The following is a 20,866-nucleotide window of genomic DNA, read 5'->3' as shown; positions in this document are numbered from 1 at the left end:
CAGTCATGAACCTTTACATACTGAGCCCAAAGCATCAAAATGAAAAACCAAAAGCTAGAAGTTATTAAAACACTAACAAAAATTCTAAAATCCTGATGTGTGCTCAGCGCTGGATGGGTTTGGGGAGCAGGGCCCTCCACACACTGCTGGGGGCGTATCAGAAATCCAGCCGTCCTGGGAGGCAGTTTGACCAAACCCAACGAAAATTCCACTGTGAAGCATCTTTGCCACACGAACGTTCATGGAAAAAGTCTAACATGTGAAAAAATGGCCAGCCCAGATATCCATCCATGGAGAACCGTTAAATCCGCTGCATGGGGCTGTATGCAGGGGTCTGAAAGACTCAAGCGGCTGTATGTTTATCCACTGATGGGGGGACAGCTCCAGGCACTGTTGGTCACTGAAACATGCAAATTGCACGATAATTCATACATGTCAATGTGTAAGTACAGGAATGAGAAAAGGCCCCACCAGGATAGATGATAGCACCTTCTGGGGTGGGAGTTGGGGGGTGAGGGGTTTCCAGGTCTGACTTGACACACACACACACAACACAGTTGTTCTGATTGTTTTACTCTTTCCATATTTTAAACACTCAATGAAATCGTATTTTTAAAGTACTGAAGGAACATAGCTTTGTCGAATAACTAAAGCTTTTTTTTTAATTATCCCAGCAGCCATTGGGTTTATTTGTAAGTACTGCAGAGACAAGGGGAGAGTCCTGGGAGCCCTGATTATTAATTCCTCTTAGACAGTTTCACATCGCATATGGAAAACAGGGCTAAAAAATAATGAACAGACTAAAATAAGTCTTTAAAAAATAGTTTGAGAGCGTCGATGTTTTGCACATATATAAGATGGTATTTAGAAGTAAACCTCTCAGGATCGGAACCCATAGCAAATAGCCATTCATTCAACTCCAAATTGAGCAAAGCTGTCAAAATTGCTTCAAAAAGTAGCTGTGAGGCCAATAGACATTTCATCTGCATTTTAAGAAACTGAATGTTCAGAAAACCCATTTTATACAGAAGTCTGGGAGCAAGCAACATGTATGAATAACATTACACCTGTGACCACAGAAGTGGATAAATTCTATTTATCAGAGTTTGGGGTGCAGATAATGTCGAGCTCTCACATCTGGAAGAAATGGTGTGGCCACATGCACACTTCTGACCTAGTGCAACACCACAACCCCCAAGGTGTGACAGGCATCTGGAGACATCATTTCACAAAATACAGAAAATTGCTGTGGAACTAGGGCATGATTGCAATTTAAGGGAAATGGTGCAGATAAATCTATTTTAATGGATAAGCTTAGTAGATGCAAAATAAATATGTCAGTACTTCATTATTTATTCCTTTCAACTGGTCTAAATTAGAGTGGAAATGCACACAATATCCAATCTGCAATTGTATACATAGAAATGAAAAAAATTGTTTCTCCTAAGCCATTTAAGTACTTCGGAAGAACTTGGTCCCACTATATAATTGATTTCAAAGGCTCTTTCTGACTCTTTCAATTCCACTGCATGACCTATGGGGCACTTCTTGGGTGTCAAACATTACCTAGGCCATCAAGCTGCTCACCACTGAATGGAGTTCACAAATTCTCTTTTGATCAAGTGGGTCTCTCTGGGGACTCTAAGGGCCAGTATTTCCATTCAGCAAAAAATAGGTTAGTGAGATTGGACAAAGCCATCTGCCTGGCATTGGTGCCAGACAAAAGGGCAGTTGGTGGTGGACCCAAGCCATGGACCCCCAGAGACTGTGACACTCCCAACTTGGTAACTCTTGGTTTATTGAGCAATGTTATTAAGTAATGAACAAGGCTTGCCTTTCTTGCTGTCTACACAACAGATAGATTAAAAAGGGGAACTAAAGTTTTACTACGTAACACTCTCCTGAAATTCTACTTCAGTGGAGGAATCAAGTGATAGATATATATTCTAAGAAACAGGGAATTCAATAAAGCATTTCCTTTATTGACATCAACGTGTTAATTTATATAAAACACAGTACACATTTATAATATGCTAGAGAAAATATGACATGTAAAAATATCAGGGAAACAGGTTCTTGAAAAATTGATACATGATGTTATTAGCGTAAGACAAATGAGCTCTAAGATTAGCTATCAGCTTGAAACAGGAGAAACTATATGAAACAGACAAAGCTGAATTTTGCATGAGAAAATAAACCGACACACTTTCTGATGTAACCATAGCAGTAGGTACAAGTGCAGGGTCAAAAAGTAAAATAATTGAAACTGACTCTGTTGGGGATAAAACTCTAGAAATTAAAATTATAGGTGCTAGAACTTAAGAATATTTCTGTTCCTTGTCTCTTTTAATGTTCTCTGGGTTGAATCTCATGAGGATAATGTTTCCCACATTAAGGATCATGATAAGGAGTAAATGAGAAATATGTATTTGGAACTATCAAGGACATGTCAAAACATTGTTTCTTTTCTTCCTTCCACACTCCCTTCCTTCCCCCATCCCACCCCGGATTCTTCTCTGTATTTTTCTTCAAGTACTATATGAAACTTCCTAATTAGTATTTGGAGAAATAAAATCTTATTTATTTATTTATTTATTTTTACAGATTTTATTTTTAAGTAATCTCTACACCTAACATGGGACTCAAACTGACAACCCTGAGATCAAAAGTTGCATGCTCTACTGGCTGAGTCATCAGGGGCCCCAGAAATAAAGTCTTTAAACTCAGAAATTTTAGCTTTGCAAATATCTGGAGACTAGAGTTGGTTTTCCTTAAGGACACCTGTAATAAATTCCCAGGTGGAATTCCCATCACAGATTCTCCCACTTCCGACCATTAGGACACTCTTAAGTTAAAAATAAAACATTTTAATGAGTATAAGGAATTTAATTATTATATGCTCACTGAAGAAAATTCAAGAAGTACAGAATGTCAGGGGGAACATTACATACACAATTGCACAACCTGGAATGTTTGGACATACTTCTCTCCATTCCCTCCATGACACAGAGAATACACTTTTATATAGCTCAAATTACACTGTGTACACAATTGTCATTAAAATTTAGCGATGTACTATAAGTGGATGCCTCATACCTACACATGCTCAGGGTTGCATAGTATTTCACTGAATGGATGTGCCAGGCTTGACTCAACTAGTCCCCTGATTTTGGCCTGGCCTTCAAGACAAGATTGTTGAGTGCTGAGAAAACTCTTATAAGAACAGCAGAGAACTATGTGGACTTAGGAGAAATAGGAGACTGACAACCTTAAGAAGATGCTGATGTACCCTCTTCATCACCTGAGTTAGAGAATGTGGATCAGCAGCACCAGCATCACGTGGGTCCCACTCTAGACCCACTGCATTAAATGCCTGCATTTTAACAGTCTCCCCCGGGTAATTCATGTGCACAGCTTGAGAAGCTAGAGCTTAATCAACAGAGAAAATTATGTAATTGGATGATGCTGGGGGGTGTTTTCAAACAGGACAAACAGCAGCCTTTGAATAGGATTCCTGAAATCATTTTAAATGGCAAAATTGTTCACCAATATATTGGGCTAGATTTAAGAAATGAGATTTGAGATTTGAAATGTCTCAGAGGGAAGGTGGATTGTGATGGAAGGTAACTGGCCTGGAAGTGGACTTTTTATCCATCAAATCTCTTAATTTTGTGTTTTGTGATTTCTACCATTGCTTTCCATTTAGAAAGCTTCTTTCCAAACAGAGATGAGATGACTTGCATAGATCTTATACTTACATTTATATTCTGGGTCGGAGGACCCAGTGGACCTGTGTCTACACTCTAGACCCATAGACTGTGTTATTTTGAGCTGCTAAGTTTGTGATAATTTGCTAAGCAGCAGTAGATAGTAATACAGACTCCAGCATCTGGAAGTGGATTGTTGCCATCACAAAAACCTGAAAAGGGGGGAATGGCTTTGGAAGCAGACCATGGTGGGAGGCTGAGAGAATTTTGAGGAGTGTAATAAAGCTTAAATCACCTTGAACAGGGGCACCTGGGTGGCTCAGTCGTTAAGCATCTGCCTTCAGCCCAGGGCATGATCCCAGGGTCCTGGGATCGAGCTCCACATCACACTCCCTGCTCTGCTGGGAGCCTGCTTCTTCCTCTCCCACTCCCCCTCCTTCTGTTCCCTCTCTTGCTGGTGATGTCTCTCTCTGTCCAACAAATAAATAAAATCTTTTAAAAAAATCACCTTGAACAGACTATTATAGGAGATATGCATCAGACACTGCTAATGGGGACTCCAACGGAAGCGAGGAGCAGGTTATTATGAACCAGAAGAGGGGGTTATGTAGTGGCAGAAGGTTGAGTGAAATTGTCTCCTGAAGTTCTACAGAAAGCAGGACCTGTGAGTGACTGACTGCCTGTGTAGCTAAAGAGATTTCCCAGCAAAGTGTCAAGGGGCTTTCTGGGTGCCTTTTGCTGCTCACAGTGGAATAAATGCAAGAGAACTGGATTGAGAGAACCAGGACTTCATGATTTGGGAAATCCACAGCCTCTCCAGAGAGCAAAGATGCTACAATTAAGAGATTTATTGGCAGGAAAATGTGTCTCGGGGCAAAGCAGAAGGCTGACTACACAACCTTTTGACAAAACCTCAGGTGGATGGAAACCTGAGAATATTCACTCACACAGAAGACCCTTTGGTGCCTCTCAGAACAGACCCTCTCAATTGAATGAGAGGGCCTTTGGGAAGCTTCAGGGTGTGGATCATCAGCTATCCTACTGGTCATAGTTCAGAGCAATGATCTGTGGATGTGACTTTCATCCAGTAGAGCAAACCCATGAAATCCACAGAAGGCCCCTAGAGCACTGGAGAAAACTGTTTTAGCAGAAATTATCAGCTCAAACTAAAGGGGACAAAGAGAGTAAAACTGAAAGGTGGATGTCAGACTCCCAAAGCCCTTCTGGCAAGAAACTGGAAGAACAAACAACTCACCTGCCATCACCATTCATGGAAAATGAAGGATGGCTCAGAGGAACTGAGTTCCCGAGAGGAACTAAATCTTGACAGTCATGGGAATGAGCTTGGAAGTGTATCCTCCCCCAGCTGAGCCTTCGCATGGGACCCTGGCCCAACAAACTTGAATGTTTTCTTGTAGGACACCTTGAGCCAGAAAACCAAGCTGAGCTGCACCTGAATTCCTGACCCCCAGAAACTGTTGGATAACAAGTGTTTCCTGTGTGAGGCTGCTAGGTCTGGGGGTCAGTTGTATGTAGCACTAGATAACTAATAAGGACAGTAAAATGACATTTCACACAGGACCCAGGGCCTTTGGGGAAAGACATGCTACCACACTAAAAACAGCAGCAGAAGTAACAATGAGAAAACACAATATGGAGAGTCCAGGGAAGAAGCGAGGCAATATTTCAGGTAAAGCCATAACAAGTGCCATCTCAATAGTGTGCTGGAGTGTTATACGCAAGTAACGAATCAGGGAACTTTACATCAAAAACTAGGGGCGTACTGTATGGTGACTAACATAATATAATAAAAAAATATTATTAAAAAAAATAGTGTGCTGGAGGATGTCCCCGGCATGTGATTTCCTGTGAGCATGGGCGAATTTCTTTCCACTAAATTATGGATTCGCTCTTGATTCACACCTCTCAGGATGGGCAAGAGTGCTTGTCAACAATTTCCAAGTTTAAATTCCATCTGGATATTTCATTTAAGATGAAACATGTAGTCAAACCAGCACAGACCAGCTCCCAGCAAAAACTCAGACAATGTTAACATGGTAGAGCAAGAATGGTAGGTACCATGTAGGACATCTGCTTAGGAGAGAGGATAATGGACTCTTTTTCCAGGGGTGTACATAGCCACCATCCACGTGTGGTGATATAGCTTTAAATTAATTATAAGATGAAATGAAATAAAACATTCAGTTCTTTGGTTGTTCTAGCCACATGTCAGGTGCTGAATAGAACTATGCCTGTGGATTCTACCCTGGATAGGGCAGAATTAGAACATTTTCATCATCACAGAAAGCTCTATGGGTCAGTGCTGGGCTAGAGAATGCCGGAATCTGAGAGGGGCAAAGGTGGGGGGGGGGACATACACGTATGTGAAATGAGATATTACATGGTATGGGAAATGCAGCAGGGTCTTCTCAATGTTGTTAAAGGTGGCAATAGCATTTACATGGATTTTTTTCAAATAACTCACCAATTCTCTCAGCAAAATTTTTTGAACTCTCTTTCTATTCCACTGATATTTCTAATTCCTCCTTTATTAGTCTTGAGGGACTTTGGGCAATTCTGACCTTTTAGCACCTGGACTCCTGGCCATTCACAATGGGGATGTTTTTCTTTCTTGAAGTCCAGTTGGACTTGAAATGCTGCCCTGGGAAAACATGATCCTGCAAGCTTGGGTGGTTCTCTGCACAAGAATCACATTGTATAGCAAAGATTAGATAAGATAAAATAAAACAAAATATAAGACAAAGCATGAGATGATCTTAGCTTTTCCATCCTGCTCTCCAAGGACAGAAGACCTTGCGTGCTCCCACCTTGCGATTTCCCACCGAGTGTAGAGTGTAGAGCAGATGATCCAATGTTGGAAATTCCCTAGCATTTGGTCTAGTGTAAGGCATGCCTAGAGGCATTCATTCACATCAATCTTTGGAATCATCTGTTAAATACAGTGAAAAAGGACCTTGGCCTCTCTCTGGAGGGAAGGCTGACCACATGACCAGGTTAGTGTGGAGTTGTGCCTGATCCCTGGAGCCTCTTTCCCTGAAGACAGGTGGTGGGCAATTTGAGGAAGTGATAGTGCCTTCAATCCCCACCTAGTGTGTGGGCTCAGGTATCAGGGCATGTGAAGACCCAGCTGCGGAGTTTGACAGGGCTTTGTGTAAAATGTGAGGCCATCAGAGAGAAGTAATGAAGGAGAATGATATATGCAATATGACTGCTCCGGGAACTCCCTGGCCATGGGCTCCATGGGGCTCTTCAGATGGCCCCCTCTCCTTACATCCTGTCTGTCTCCATAGTGGAGACACTGCTGACCTCAAAGCACAGGATGCTTTCCCCTGGTCCCTGATCCAGTTGCTCCTGGCCCCCAAAGAACTCTTCCCTGTGCTGTAGAAGTTCTTCCTCCCCTGCCTGGGGTGGCTACAGAGGGAACTGTAGCTCCCTTCAGGGCAAGTCTGCCCCCCAGGACCATGGCCAGGCCATGCTGAAGGCTGAGGCATGACTGGTCTCCTGCTCATTTCGGGGTGCAAGTGGGGAGGCTGCTCCCACTGCTCTCAGAGCAAAAGAAAGGTCTGCCTCAACAGACAGGCACTGGTGGTGTTTTCCCACTTCACCAATGTCGGTGTAGAAACTCTACTAGTCATCCCACTACGTTAATAACAGCAATCATAATAGCTGATGAGATATTTCCTACATTCTAAAATTTTGGCTCCCCCATTCCCCTCTTCAAGGACTTCACTTGAACATGTAATAAGTTGCAGAAGTTTGGACTCTCTTTCTTCTTTGTATTTTATTTTGTGTAGTTTCTATTACTGTACTTTTAAGTCCACTAATCCTTTCTTAGGCAATGTGTAATCTGCCCCTAATCCTAGCTAAATTTTTGTCATCCCACATATTGTAGTTGTTACTTATGGAAGTTTTATTTGCCTTTTTTTAATGTTGGCAATTTTTTGAAGTTTTTATTAGTTTTTTTAAGTAATCTCTACACCCAACATGGAGCTTGAACTCATGAGCCTGAGATCAAGAGTCGCACACTCTTCTGACTGAGCCAGCCAGAGGCACCTATTTGCATTTTTATATCAACTATGTCACTTTGTCAACCTTTGAACATATGGAATGATGTGTTCTTATATGTTCCACATACTAATGGAATAAATGATAGGTAATGTATTACCTGGTTATTCTAACACCTATGTCAGTTCTGAGTCAGCTCCCATTGATCTTTATAGATCATGTTTTCCTGTTTCTTTCCTTCCTGATAATATTTGATTGCATGCCAGACATTGTGAATTTTACTTTGCTGAGTGCTGGATATTTTTCTATTCTTATAACTATTCTTGAGTTTTGTTCTAGATTAATTTAATTTACTTGGAAATAGTTTGATTCTTTCAGGTCTTGCTTTTAAGACTTGCTGGGTGGGAATGGAACAGGGCTCAGTGGGGGGTTAATCATTCCTCACTTCTGAGGAAAGTGTGTTTTTGTGTACTCTTTCCTGATTCCTTGTGAACCCTGCCTAGAAGGAAAGGCTTTATTCCCAGCCCCATGTGATTGGCTAGGGAGTGCTCCTTCTAATCCTTTTGGGTGGTTCTCTTTCCACCTTCAGATGATTTCCTCCCATGGATGGACATTCAGGGAAATCCTCTGTAGATCTCTGGGAGTTCTGCCTCTATGCGGCCCTTTCTCGTCTGGCACTCTGTCCTGAGACCTACACCTGCCTTGCCTTCATAGGACCCTTCACTCCCCTCAACTTAGGGGTCTGCCAGTGTCTTCATCTGTGCTGCTACCTGGATGCTCTGTCCTGCCAGTGAGTTGAATCAATCATAAGACTCGAGTCACTGGTTGTCCCTCCTGTAGGGATCACTGACAGTCATGGCTTTACGTGTATTTTCTTGAAAACTATTGTTTCCTGTGTTTTGGCCACTGTTTTTCTTGTTGTTGTTGGTTGTTTGTTTGTTTTTCCAGACAGGAAGGTAAATCTGGTCCCTGCTAATCTATCTTGGCCATGGACAGACATTTACATACCTCAATATTTCCCTCTTTAAACTAATTGAAGTGGTACTGGGTGATTCGTATCAATTTAGCTGCCATTCAAAAGTACAAGAGATTAGTCATGAGGGAAATAAGGGCTTTCCATGGACTAATGCCTTGCTTCATAGACATGTAGTAGTGGAAAACGCTTACAGACGTTGAGTGAGAATGTTGGTCCTCTCCACAGCGTGCCCATGGATCTCCCTGTCTGAAAGCTGAGACTGATTCAATGCTAGGCCAATTTTGATAACTAAATGACAGGATATAAATATCTTGGATGGTGTGAAACAAAATAGTGGGTTGAAAAATGGTTGGAAAGGAAAGCACCCTCTTTGTGTGTCTCTTATATGGGGGGCACCATGCCTCTCCCATGCTGTCTTCATGACAACCTTTTAAGGCAGGGACTGTTCTCATCCCAGCTTTACAGATGAACACATGGAGGCCTGTAGATAGCAAATAACACGCCCAAGCTACCCTATGTCTGAAACGAGAACCCAGATCGGCTAGCCCCAGTGGTCACTCATTCACCCACACCGTATGGAGTCCTCTCTGGCTGTGGTCAGTGGACACTGGAGGCGTGACAGGCAGAACAAGGGTACTGAGACCAGAGTGAACCACTCCCAAATATTCCCTTCTGGGGTAAGGATTATTTTGAGCCAAAGGCAATTGAGAAAAAGCAGTTACAAGATGAGCTCTCTGCCCTCCCCATCCTCCTGAAAGCAGAGCATAAATTCTCCCTGTAAAGGCGTTGTCCCCCTGCCCAAGCAGAGAGTCCTCATCTGCCACCAGCTTCCCGTCATATTTTCCATCTTACAAATCACTGCTCCTGCAAATTCAGTCTCTTTCCTTTGTCTTTCACTTCTCTTTAAATATATCTTCCTTTGTTCGAATAGCACAAAAGCCTCTAAGCCTAGGCATTTCTTTCTTCCTTTCATGCCATACAAAACTTTTAACACCAAATAAAATCATACACTTTTTCTCCTGTTGATCTGTCTGTTGCCACTTTATTCCTCAGACCCAGCCACTGAACCTCAGAGGGCAGAGAGAAATGTTTCCTCCCTGCAAGATATCAGAGATCTTGGCTCCAGGAACCTTGAGTCCAAGGGGTGAAGGGCCAGCAGTAAGAAGAATCATCATCTGAGCTACATTCTTATGGCAAGTGAGCTCCTTATGCTCCTTACCTGGCTCAGGGCAAAGCTCAACAGAGGTCAAGGCGGCTCCCCACGTAGACACAGATTAAGAGCATCCATCAAGGTTAGCAGGGCTCTGGGCCAGAGCGAGGGTAAAGGAGATCCCTACTCTTGGTGTTAACAGAGTTTATGCAAGGATTGATTTCAGGAGGCATCATGACTGAATGAGATTTAAAAGGGTCATCTGAAAATCAATCCATAGCCAAATGATTCTGATATTTACCTGGTTGCAAGCTGGTTTCCACCCTTAACTGGCTGAGTGAGTGGGGTACCTTTTTACTGTCCCAGGGCTCAGCTTCTCTCTCCTGCATTTGGGGAGCTGAGCCGGGTGTGGAGTGGCTCACCCCTAGCCTTCAGCAGGTGCAGCACATCCTCCTGGAAACAGAAGATTGGTTGTCAGAGGCATTGATTCTGTCCAAGCCCACATTTGTTCACCACTAGATGGAGAGCTTCTCCCACCTTTCCCCCAGGGCTCCAGGAAGGCCCTGGAGGCAGCAGTAAACATCCCTTTGAATGTTGATACCATTTATTTATTTATTTATTTACTTTTATTTTTAAAGATTTATTTATTTGACAGAGAGAGAGAAAGAGAGACAGAGAGAGAGGGAACACAAACAAGAGGAGTGGGAGAGGGAGAAGCAGGCTCCCTGCTCAGCAGGGAGCCTGGCACGGAGCTGGATCCCAGGACCCTGGGATCATGACCTGAGCCTATGGCAATGCTTAATGACTGAGCCACCCAGGTGCCCCTGTTGATACCATTTAAAGGAATTCCAGCTCAGATGTTAGAATATGTTCTGGTAGTTAATGTGCTAAAACCTCAAATACTGTGTTTTTTTTTCACTTTTGTATTTTTTAACGTACTGTACTTAACATTTAAAAGAATTGCTTTATTTATCAGACTTTCAACCTGCTCTGGCCTGTATTTATCACTAGATTTCCAGCAGAACCTTCACTGGTGCTTGTTTCTATGTAAGTTAGAAGTGGCTGAATCCCTTTTAAGAAAGCTGTTCTTTCCTGGGTCAACCAGACATGAATGGTGGGGCTGGGAGAGGCGAGCGACCAGTTTCCTTTCAGCCAGCATGCTTTTGAAATTTCTGTTGCCTATGAAATTCCTATTCTCAAGTCCTCAGCAGAGAGACAAGCACACACAGATTGGCTGATTACCTGTGGGACCTTGTATAGGTACTTTCTTCACATGTAGTATCTCACTGAGTCCTTCCTCTTATGGTGAGCATTTTTAAGCTCTGGTTGAAGAGGAGGCCAGTCAGAACGAGTTTTTAACTAGCAGGTCCAACTCCAGCCCAGTACACAGAGGCTGGGATTTGGAGTGGCCTTGACTTCCTTCTCATGGCCCTGAGTGTGTGACTGTCTGGTGCACACAGCACTGTATTTTGCAGCCTGGTGTCTGGTGGAATCTTCCAGAGCTTCGTTCCAGCCCTGGAGTCCAGTGGGGACCAGCATACTCTGCTGAAGGAGGAAGCAGATAATCTGAGCTGGCACTTGTCTTCAATCCTAGATGGAAGGACCAAGGACGGCTGGAGCTCCAGGGACAAGGGGGAAACTGGCAAGGGGACGGTCCCAAAATGCAAATGCCTCCTGGAGCCCTGCTGTGTGAATGTGTGGAAACAGCCACTTTCACAAGGAACATTTCTCTAAGTGCAAAGGAAATTAGGCAAGCAGTTTATTTAGGAGAAGCAGAAGCAAGAGGAAAGTGATTTGCCTTCTTTTCCTCTTTTTCTCCTGGGAGGAGAATGATCCTGCAAGAATGTACCAGCAGGGTATAATGAGCCCTTCCCTATTTTGCTGGAAATCCCACCCTCCCGCCACAGCTCCTCAGTTTCTGTTTTGCAGCTTGCTGCTCAGGGAAGGGGACTGGAGGTCACAGAAGCAGGCAGCCAGGGTTCCAACCCAGCACAGGGAATGGGGTGGAAGTAAGGCAGGGCCCTGGGTTCCAAGGCACCCGTGGAGGGGGAAGCAGTCCCCACTTAGCCAACACCTTGAAGGCCCCAGTAAGCCTACTTTTTACAACGCACATGTCCTCAGGCAAATGTCATCTCCCTGTCTGGCAGAGTGAAAGCCCTGGTCTCCAAAGGGGAAATGAGAGTTGCTGCATAATTTGAATATTCAAGACAGCCTTCGGGATTCAGTACCCCAAGGCAGGCTTCATGGGAAACATGCTGGGAGCGCAGGGTTTACTTGGGGAGGGAATTAATGTTTGTCAGATACCACCTCTCTGGGCATCAGGCTGGAAGCTGGGGGGCTCATCAGCCCTCTGCACCAGCCAGAGCTTTCCACAATGTGGAGAGCTGCCATATCTGCGCTGTCCAATATGGTAGCTGTGGCCACGTGTGGCTTACTGAACATGTGGAATGTGGCTGGTGCCGCTGAATTTTCTATTTCTTTACATTTCAATGGATTTAAATGTAGGTAGCCATGCACGCCACTAGACCACTACTGTATGGAACAGCGATGTTCTACGTCAAACCTCTGTTTGGGGACCAACACAGGTAGGCTATGATGTAGGCTCTGGCATCTCTGTGCTGCAGGGAGGGAAAGGGAAGCTCTGGTCCTCCATGCAGACAGTCAAGAAATCAGATTTGCTCTTTGCTTATGTAAGACATGGCTTTTCAGCTATTCTATGTTCACACTCTCGACGCTGCCTAAATGGGGGTGTGCATGCACCCAGAGTGCTTGGTGGTGACCAAGTCATTCTAAGAGTGAGGAATTATTCTCCTTCTGTCTGCTTCACATGATTCTGTACGTGAGTCCCAGTCCTGGTCACCATGGTGTGGCTCCCACCAGCTGGGGGACCTCAGGTGAGTGAGGTCCAGGACTCTCTTTCACATGATCTTTAAGATAGGAGGTAATGGCACCTTTGTCCCAGGCTTGCTGTCCAAATTGCTCCTGCCATATTCCTTGTTCTGTGTGTCCGACCCATCAAAATATTCATTCAGTGATGGTATCTTTGGGTCTGCTGGGGAAAGGCTGCATTCAGCCACCCAGGGGGAGAGCTGTTCTCATCCTTTGTGAGGAGGACCTGGCATTGAGCCTCATGGGACATGCTGGAGGAGGCTGTGGGCTGTGGCATGGTGGTTTCCCAACCCCCCCCCCCTCAGATAGCAGGGCAGGATGGAAGGCTACACCTTTTTTTTTTCCTGTGTAGATTTTTTTCCCACTCAGCTTTCTACTGCTTCTGATTCTCTTCTGAATCATTAGTCTTTCTCAACATATGTCTTCATCCCATCATTCAAATTCAGGCACACCCCGTGGATGTGAATTTTCAAGTTTCTTTATCGTGTTTTTTCCCAAAACTGTTCTGTCTGCCTGCCCACCACCCCAAGCTCTGAACATAAAGTGTTGTAAGCAAGATTTACATCACCCAAGTTAAACAACTTCTAGGGCTCTTCCTCATAATTGCTGGTTGGCAGAGGTGGGGGCGTGGCATGGGAAAAATGGGTCAAATGGTACAAACTTCCAGTTATAAAGTAAATAAGTCACATGGGAGTCACATGCAGCATGGCAAATAGTTAACACTGTATTATTTAGCTGAGAGTTTCGAAGAGGGTAGATCATAAAAGTTCTTGCCACAAGAAAAGAAATTCTAACTGTGTATGGTGATGGATACAAAATATGACAGAGATTGAACTGATCAGTCTGGGTACTGAAAAACAGAAATGTGAATAATACCTAACAGCAACCAGTCATGGGGAACTGTTTGGAAAACAAATAATAATTTATTAGCGTAACTGATATCTTTCCTTTTCCCTTACATGCAACAATGTAGTAGATATAGTATTAAGAAGTTGTATCACCTCCATGTTGGTGTATTGCTTTTATTTTGTTGTAAATTGCATTATCTTGGGTATGTGGGGTCTGTGAACACTGTATGACTTGGGGGAAATGATGCAACCTGTCTGAGCTGTAAGGCTCTTCATTTGTCGGTGGGTGTGATGGGGAGCTTGCAAGGATCACAAGGGCACCATGCCTGGTATCCGAAACAAATTCAGCACATTTCTTTCTTTTGTTTTCCCAAAGTGTTTTATGGTTACTCTAATGGTGTTTTTCACCAAGGCTGGAACCAGAAAACAAATATGGAGATGGTTTGCTGTTCCTTTTCAAATGTCAACACAGATTTGCAGGACCTCAACATGTTCTGAATCAACCAGGCCCTACAACAGGTCTTATGTCTCAATATCAAATGGAGGCACAGGCTGAGGAGGCAAGCGTCCTGCCTCTTTTTTCCCCTGGCATAAAGAAAATGAGACACTCCCAATGTCACCTCTGACATGCCCCAGGTACACCCCTGCTGGCAGCAGAAGACACGTGCCTGAAATAATGCCACTCTCGTGGAAAGACCGACTTCCAGAAGGCAGGAGACAACCTATACAAGCACCCTTCTGTGGCAAAGGCACCCATCAGTTCCACAGGAGACTGGGGGAACACCCTCCAGGGCCAGGAACTGTGTTCTTACCCTGGCTTCACTTCCAGATGAGGACATCCACCAAGTCATGGAGCCACACCTGGGTCTTCACCCACAGCCCAGGATGCTAAGGACCACACATTGGGGTGAGGGGGATCCATAAGAGAAGCACACAGAGCCCCCAGAACAGGGCCTGGAGCTGCAGGAATAGCCTTGCTGGGCAGCGGTCTGAACCTCAGTGCTGGGGCATGGCCAGGGGGCCTGTTCCTAGAGCAGGGACAGGCTGGGTGCTGTTCACCATGCCCTCCCAGAGCAACATGCATGTTGACAATAAAAAAAAGGTGGTGGGGATTTGGGGGAGTTAAATCCATTTGTGGGAATCTAGATTAAAGAAACTATATTCCATTTTTGGAGCCTTAATCTTTGTTTTTAAGATTTTATTTATTTATTTGAGACAGAGGGTGTGAGAGCACAAGGGAGGGAGGGGCAGTGGGTGAGGGAGAAGCGGACTCCCAACTGAGCAGGGAACCTGACACAGGACTCGATCCCAGGCCCCTGGGATCATGACCTAAGCTGAAGGCAGATGCCCAACTGACTGGGCCACCCAGGTGCCCCCTTTGGGGGATCATGACCTAAGCTGAAAGCAGATGCGCAACTGATTGGGCCACCCAGGTGCCCCCTTGGAGCCTTTCAAATGCTACTATACAGAGTGACTCTCTGAAAAAGGGGCAGGAGTGTGTGGCTTTTCCCGAAACACTCTGTCCCATTCTTCTTTTTGTATTATGCATAATGGGCTTTAGGAAGTATGGCTCAAGGGTGACTCTCTGTGACCTTGAAAAAGTCACTCTTCTTCCCTGGCCTTAGTTTCACTACCTGAAACTGATGCTCACACCCATATCTGCCCTTCCTCCTGAGCAGCCTGGCAGCTCCAGCACCAGAACAGGGCTCATTTTCTACTCCTCTCCAGCCCCTGCTTAGCTTTGGTGCCTAGAGGACCCTTCTGGGGCTAAACATGGTCCCCCTCCTCCTGCTTATCCCCCACCCCACAGAGGGCTGGTCAGAGGCCTCAGGCCCAGAATGCTGTCCCAGGACACCCTAGCCAAACTCTGGACCAAGGTCTTTCTCAAACACCGTGTTCCACGTTCGAGCCTTTGCACCTGTACACATGCCGTCTTTTTGCCTTGAATTTCCTTCACCTCAATATCCCCTTCTGTCTTGCAGTTCCCCTTTGTCCTTGCTGATTTTCTGTCTGCTAGATCTGTCCAGTTCTGAGAGCCTCTGACTGCAAGCATGAGTTCATCTCTTCCCCCTTGCATTTCTATCAGTTTTGCCCCAAGTATTTTGATGCTCCCTTGTTAGGCACATACATACACATTCAGGATTGTTACATCTTCTTGAAGAACAGACCCCTTTATCATTAAGTAAGGCCCCTCTTTGTCCCTGATAACTGTCCTTGCTCTGAAGTCAGTTCTGTCTGAAAGCTTAATATAGTTTTCTTTGCATTAGTGCTCACATGGTGTCTTTCTCCACATCTTTCCTTTTAGCTTACATGTCTTAATATTTAAAGGGCTTTCTTGCAGACAACATATAGTTGGGGTTTGTTTATGGATTCACTGTGATAATCTCTGTGATTTAATCAGTGCATTTATTTATCTTCTTTTTAAAGATTTTATTTATTTATTTTGAGAGAGAGCGAGAGAGCTCGCACCTTGGGGGAGGGGCAGAGGGAGGAGAATCTCAAGCAGACTCCCTACCAACCATGGAGCCCGAGATGGGGCTCAATCCCAGAACCCTGAGATCATGACCTGAGACGAAATCAAGAGTCAGATGCTTAACTGACTGAACCACCCAGGTGTCCCTTTAATTGGTGCATTTACACTGAGGCCACACAATTGGATTAGTGTCTACTACATTCTTACTGCTTTCCATTATTGGCTTCTTTCTCCCTTCTTTCCTTCCTTCCTTCCTTCCTTTTTTCTTTCTTCCTTCTTTCCTTCCTTTCTTTTTTCTTTCTTTTTCCTTCCTTCCTTCCTTCCTTCCTTCCTTCCTTCCTTCCTTCCTTCCTTCCTTCTTCTTCCCTCCCTCCCTCCTTCTTTCTCTTCCACTCTTTCTGCCTTCCTCTGGTTTTCACTGGATATTTTGCATGATTCCGCTTCTTCTCCTCTCTACCTTTGTCTCTCAAGATTTGGCTGAGATGATGCAGTTGGTCCAGGGGATCCAGGGAGGCCTGCCTTCCCTGCCTCTCAGCCCCTCTTCCTCCACATCAGCAACTTCCCCTCAGGACCGCTCAGCCTGTCCTCTGGATGGGACCCCTCTGTGAGGGCCCGAATTGCCAGAATGCAGAGAGGACCCTCCTGGAGAACCTCAGGGAGCCTGGGAGCCTGGGTCCCTTGCCTCATGCCTATCTCCGGGGAGAGTGATGGTGGTCCTGAACCAAGTGGAAAGATAGGAAGGGGCTTCAGAAGGAAGAGTCCTGGGGTGGGGATCCAGGTTATCATCTAGGGAAAGATAGGACCTCAGGGAGCCCAGGAAACAAAAGTGAAGGTCCATTCCACATACCACACAGCATTCCTGGAGCTGTGAGTGCCTGACTTTGCTTGTTGTGGGAGGTTTGGAAATGATGGAGGCAAGACGTTTGCCCTCCAGAGGCTCACAGTCTGATGGACTTAACCAAGGATTCCAGGAACACAGAGACTTGGTCTTGAGAAAGTTCCAAAAACTAGCTCAGTACAATGAGCTCAACTTTCTCACATGCCTAGTTCAGCAGCAGCAAGGCTGGAGGGACCACGTGGTGTCAGGTGGTGGTCGGGATGGATGCCATTCCAGAGAAAGTGGACTTAAAGCCTGGACCAGCCTCCCTGACCTCCCAGGCTCGCAGTCATGGTGGCAGACCTCCCAAACTCACACTAAGCATAAACATGCAAACGATTTCCCACTGGGTGGCACACCCGCGGTTTTGAAACGGCATCCTGATGTTCTCAGGGATAGGATCTGGGTGTGGGCAGGGGGGCCATAGTCTGTCTTGTGAGGGGCAGGGCCCAGAGGGAGGAGGCCCTGAAAGGGGAATCATATGAGGGCCCCAAAACCACAGACCCTCCTTGCTGTGGGGCCCGGCCCGCCCTTGCCCACAGGAAGCGGGAGGGAGATGTGATGAGGAAGCTGCCACAGGTGCCGGGCTGGCTGAGATGCCCCGGAGGTGATGCCGCCCCAGCATAGCGGCCAGCAGGCCTCTGGAGAGCCTGGGCCCGCCCTGCTGGGCGTAGGCGCTTGTGCATGTGCCCAGGGACACCCGGGGAGGGGACCCCTGTGTGAGAGGCCCAGGGATGGGCAGCACAGAAGGGAGGCCTGGAGCTGACCCATGGAGGGACAGACAGAACATCTTGGGACAATTCACATGCTCAATGTCACATCTAGTTGGTTTGACAAAACATGGGAAAGAAGAAGTGAAATTTGTTAGCTGTACCGAGATCCATGTAGTTCACTTCAGGGGACAGTTTTGGTACCAAATTATCCTTGTTATGCAAATTTCCTCCCCAACCGGCTGGCTCCCAGTTGTGCACGGGGACCTTGGTGGCTGCATCTGCTTCCCGTCGTGTCGATTCACCGGGTAGCCACAGCCCATCTGCTCCGTGGGCCAGCACCCTGCTGCTGGGGAGGAGGGACACTTGGGAAGGCTCTTGAGCAGGGTGGGGATGGCAGCCTGCTCCCCAGGGTGCCCACTGGCCCCAGACAAGGATGACCAGGAGACTGAGCTCAGGGATGTCAGCCTTGTTCCTGTACCTGGTGTTGCCAAAAAGTGAAAAAAGCAAGGAAATTTCACCATAAGTTCTGTACCTGTCTCGTTAGGAAAATACTGCCCAGACGTTGGCATTTTTAAGCAGTAGGTCCAAGCTGAGGTCTGAGCCCTGCAGTTTACAGGGCTCCTGGTTTCTCTTCTGCCACCCCTCCATGGAGGCACTCCTTGAATGTTCCTGTGAGTGTCTCAGACCCTCAGCCAGCAGCTCCTTCTCTGCCCCTCCTCATTCCCATTGCTTTCTTGGACCTGGTTGTGACCTCTCTTTCTCCACAGAGAAAATCTGGGGAGCTGTACGCAGCTGGCTTTCTTTTGTGGGCTCTTCGTAGCCACTGCCCCGTCTCCCCCTCTCCCTCCTCAGGCACATGGTACATCTGTCACTTTCCTTACAATCAGCCAACCATGTGCTTGTGACTCTCAGGTCTTGGACCTTTCCCTATAGGTCACCTGTTCTCCCCATCCGGTCGCTTAGATAAGACCAAACCACACTCCCCCTTCAAGACCTCTGTGGACTTAATGGCTCCTCTAGGATCTCAGACTGTTAGTCTTTCAATAAGCAGTGGATTAAATCATCTCAAGTAGATGATTATGTAGCCTATGTTCATGGAGCACCGCCTTCTCCCACGGAGCTGCAGTAACAAAATGCCACAGACTTGCGGAGCTTAGAAACAACAGAAATTACTTCCCAGAGTTCTGGAAACTGCAAGTGTGAGACCAGGGTTGGACTGAGGGTCCTCTTTTGGGTCACAGCTTTAAGCTGTGTCCTCACGTGGGGACAGGAATCTCTCTGGGGCCCCCTTTATGAGGGCACTAATCCCATTCCTGAAGGCTCTGCTGTGATTTCAGCACATGAATTTGAGGGTCCACAAACATTCAGAACAGAGCAGGAATCTAGGATATTTCACGTGCTCTTGTTGACACTGAGGACGTGGCAGTTAGGACATTAAATATATATATATATATATATATATCTCCCGGGGCGCCTGGGTGGCTCAGTGGGTTAAGCGTCTGACTCTTGATTTCAGCTCAGGTCATGATCTTGGGGCCCTGGGATCAAGCTCAGCAGGGAGTCTGCTTGAGATTCTTTTTCCCTTTCCCTCCGCCTCTCCCCCCACTCATGCTCTCTCTCTCTCTAATAAATAAATAAATCTTAAAAAAAATCCCAAACCACCCTGTTCATGGAAATTGCATTCTAGTGGCAAGAATCCAAGCCCTCCCCTCTTTGCTTCCCTCTTATCGGGACTGTCCTCCAAGGTTAGCAGGTTGACCCCCGCTGGGGCATGCCTGGGTCCTCCTGTCCTCCCTGGTTCCCACTGCATCTCCCTTCCTTGCCTCCAGTGGCTCCCTATCACCTGTTTGTTCACCTTCTCACACTCTTCTAGAGGCACGAACTGAACACACTTCCTTTGGCTCTGTTGGGCTGTGCTGCCTGCTGGGTCTCCCGTCCCCTGTTCTCAAAGGACTGGGGCTCAGTCTTCCAGGGGTGTGTGAACTTAAATGCAGCCTGCATCCTGGGGAGCACGTTGGTCTAGTTCAGGGCAAGGGGGTTAGCAAGACTGCTGTGGTCAAGCACTGAACCTGTGTCCTTTAATCTAGATTTTATGGGTAATACAGCAATTTATTTTGGTTTTCCACTCTCTGATCCTCTTGGAGTTGTTTCAGAATCAAGAGGGGGAGAGAGAGTCATTATTAACTGTTCTTCCTCCCTCAGAAAAAAATTAGGTTTGGGTGGAGGAAGAGTGTTAAACTATAAACTGTGCTGGGGAGAAACAGGATGGGGAATCAGCTTTGCTGGTCTGGGGGCGCTGGTCCCACACATGGTGGGTGGACTCTACGCAGACCTCCAGCTCCAGAATGATCGGGAGCGGGTCTCTGGAAACTGCGTTTTTAATGACCACGCAGGTGATTCTGAGCTGCATTTGAGAACCAGGGTGCCGGGGAGATCTCTGAGAGCACTGGTGCCAGGGCAGGGGTGGAGGCGGTCTAGGAAGCCTTGAGACAGCTGGGGATTGGGAATTTGGGCTCAAGACAGGAGAGGCCAGTGAGAGGACAGGAGCCTGGCTGTGAGGCAGCATTGCTATCCTCAGAGCCAAGGGACTCCATTTCCTCCTGTTAGAGGGCTTGAGGGATGGGGAGTTTGGGGAAAGGCAGGTAAGGCTGCCATGAAGCAGGCAGAGCAGGGGGTACTGATGCTTTGGCAGCATCCTTGAGCGGGAGGGGGTTGTGCCACCTCCTTGCCGCTCCAGGTTCTGGTGCAGAGAAAACCCAGAGGCAGCAAGCAGATCCTGGCCTGTGGAGGAGCACATCCCCCACCCCCAGTCTTATACCAATCACTGGGCTCCTTGAGTTTCCTCTTGTGCCTTGCTCTGTGTTTGGAGTTGAGAAGCCATACAAAAAAAGCACAGGACTTTTAGAAACTGTCAAAGGGACTCTGCTCCTTGAGAGTCCATGTGCTTTAGATGACAATGCACGCTTCCACAAAGGAGTCACAAAACCTCCAAGACATTCGATTTTGGTTGAAAATATGACTAATTAATTAGCAATGGGATCAGGGATCTTTGGACTCTGAACCCGCAATCCTGATCTCTAGCTCCCCCAATCTCACACTAATATTTAAAATACAGTGAGACTTTTGGGGCGCTTGGGTGGCTCAGTCCGTTAAGCGTCTGATTTTAGCTCAGATCATGATCTCAGGGTCCTGGGATAGAGACCCACA

The sequence above is a fragment of the Ailuropoda melanoleuca genome, chromosome 1 (genome assembly GCF_002007445.2).
Source record: "Ailuropoda melanoleuca isolate Jingjing chromosome 1, ASM200744v2, whole genome shotgun sequence".
Lineage (NCBI taxonomy): Eukaryota > Metazoa > Chordata > Mammalia > Carnivora > Ursidae > Ailuropoda > Ailuropoda melanoleuca.
Note: the sequence above shows the minus strand (reverse complement) of the source record.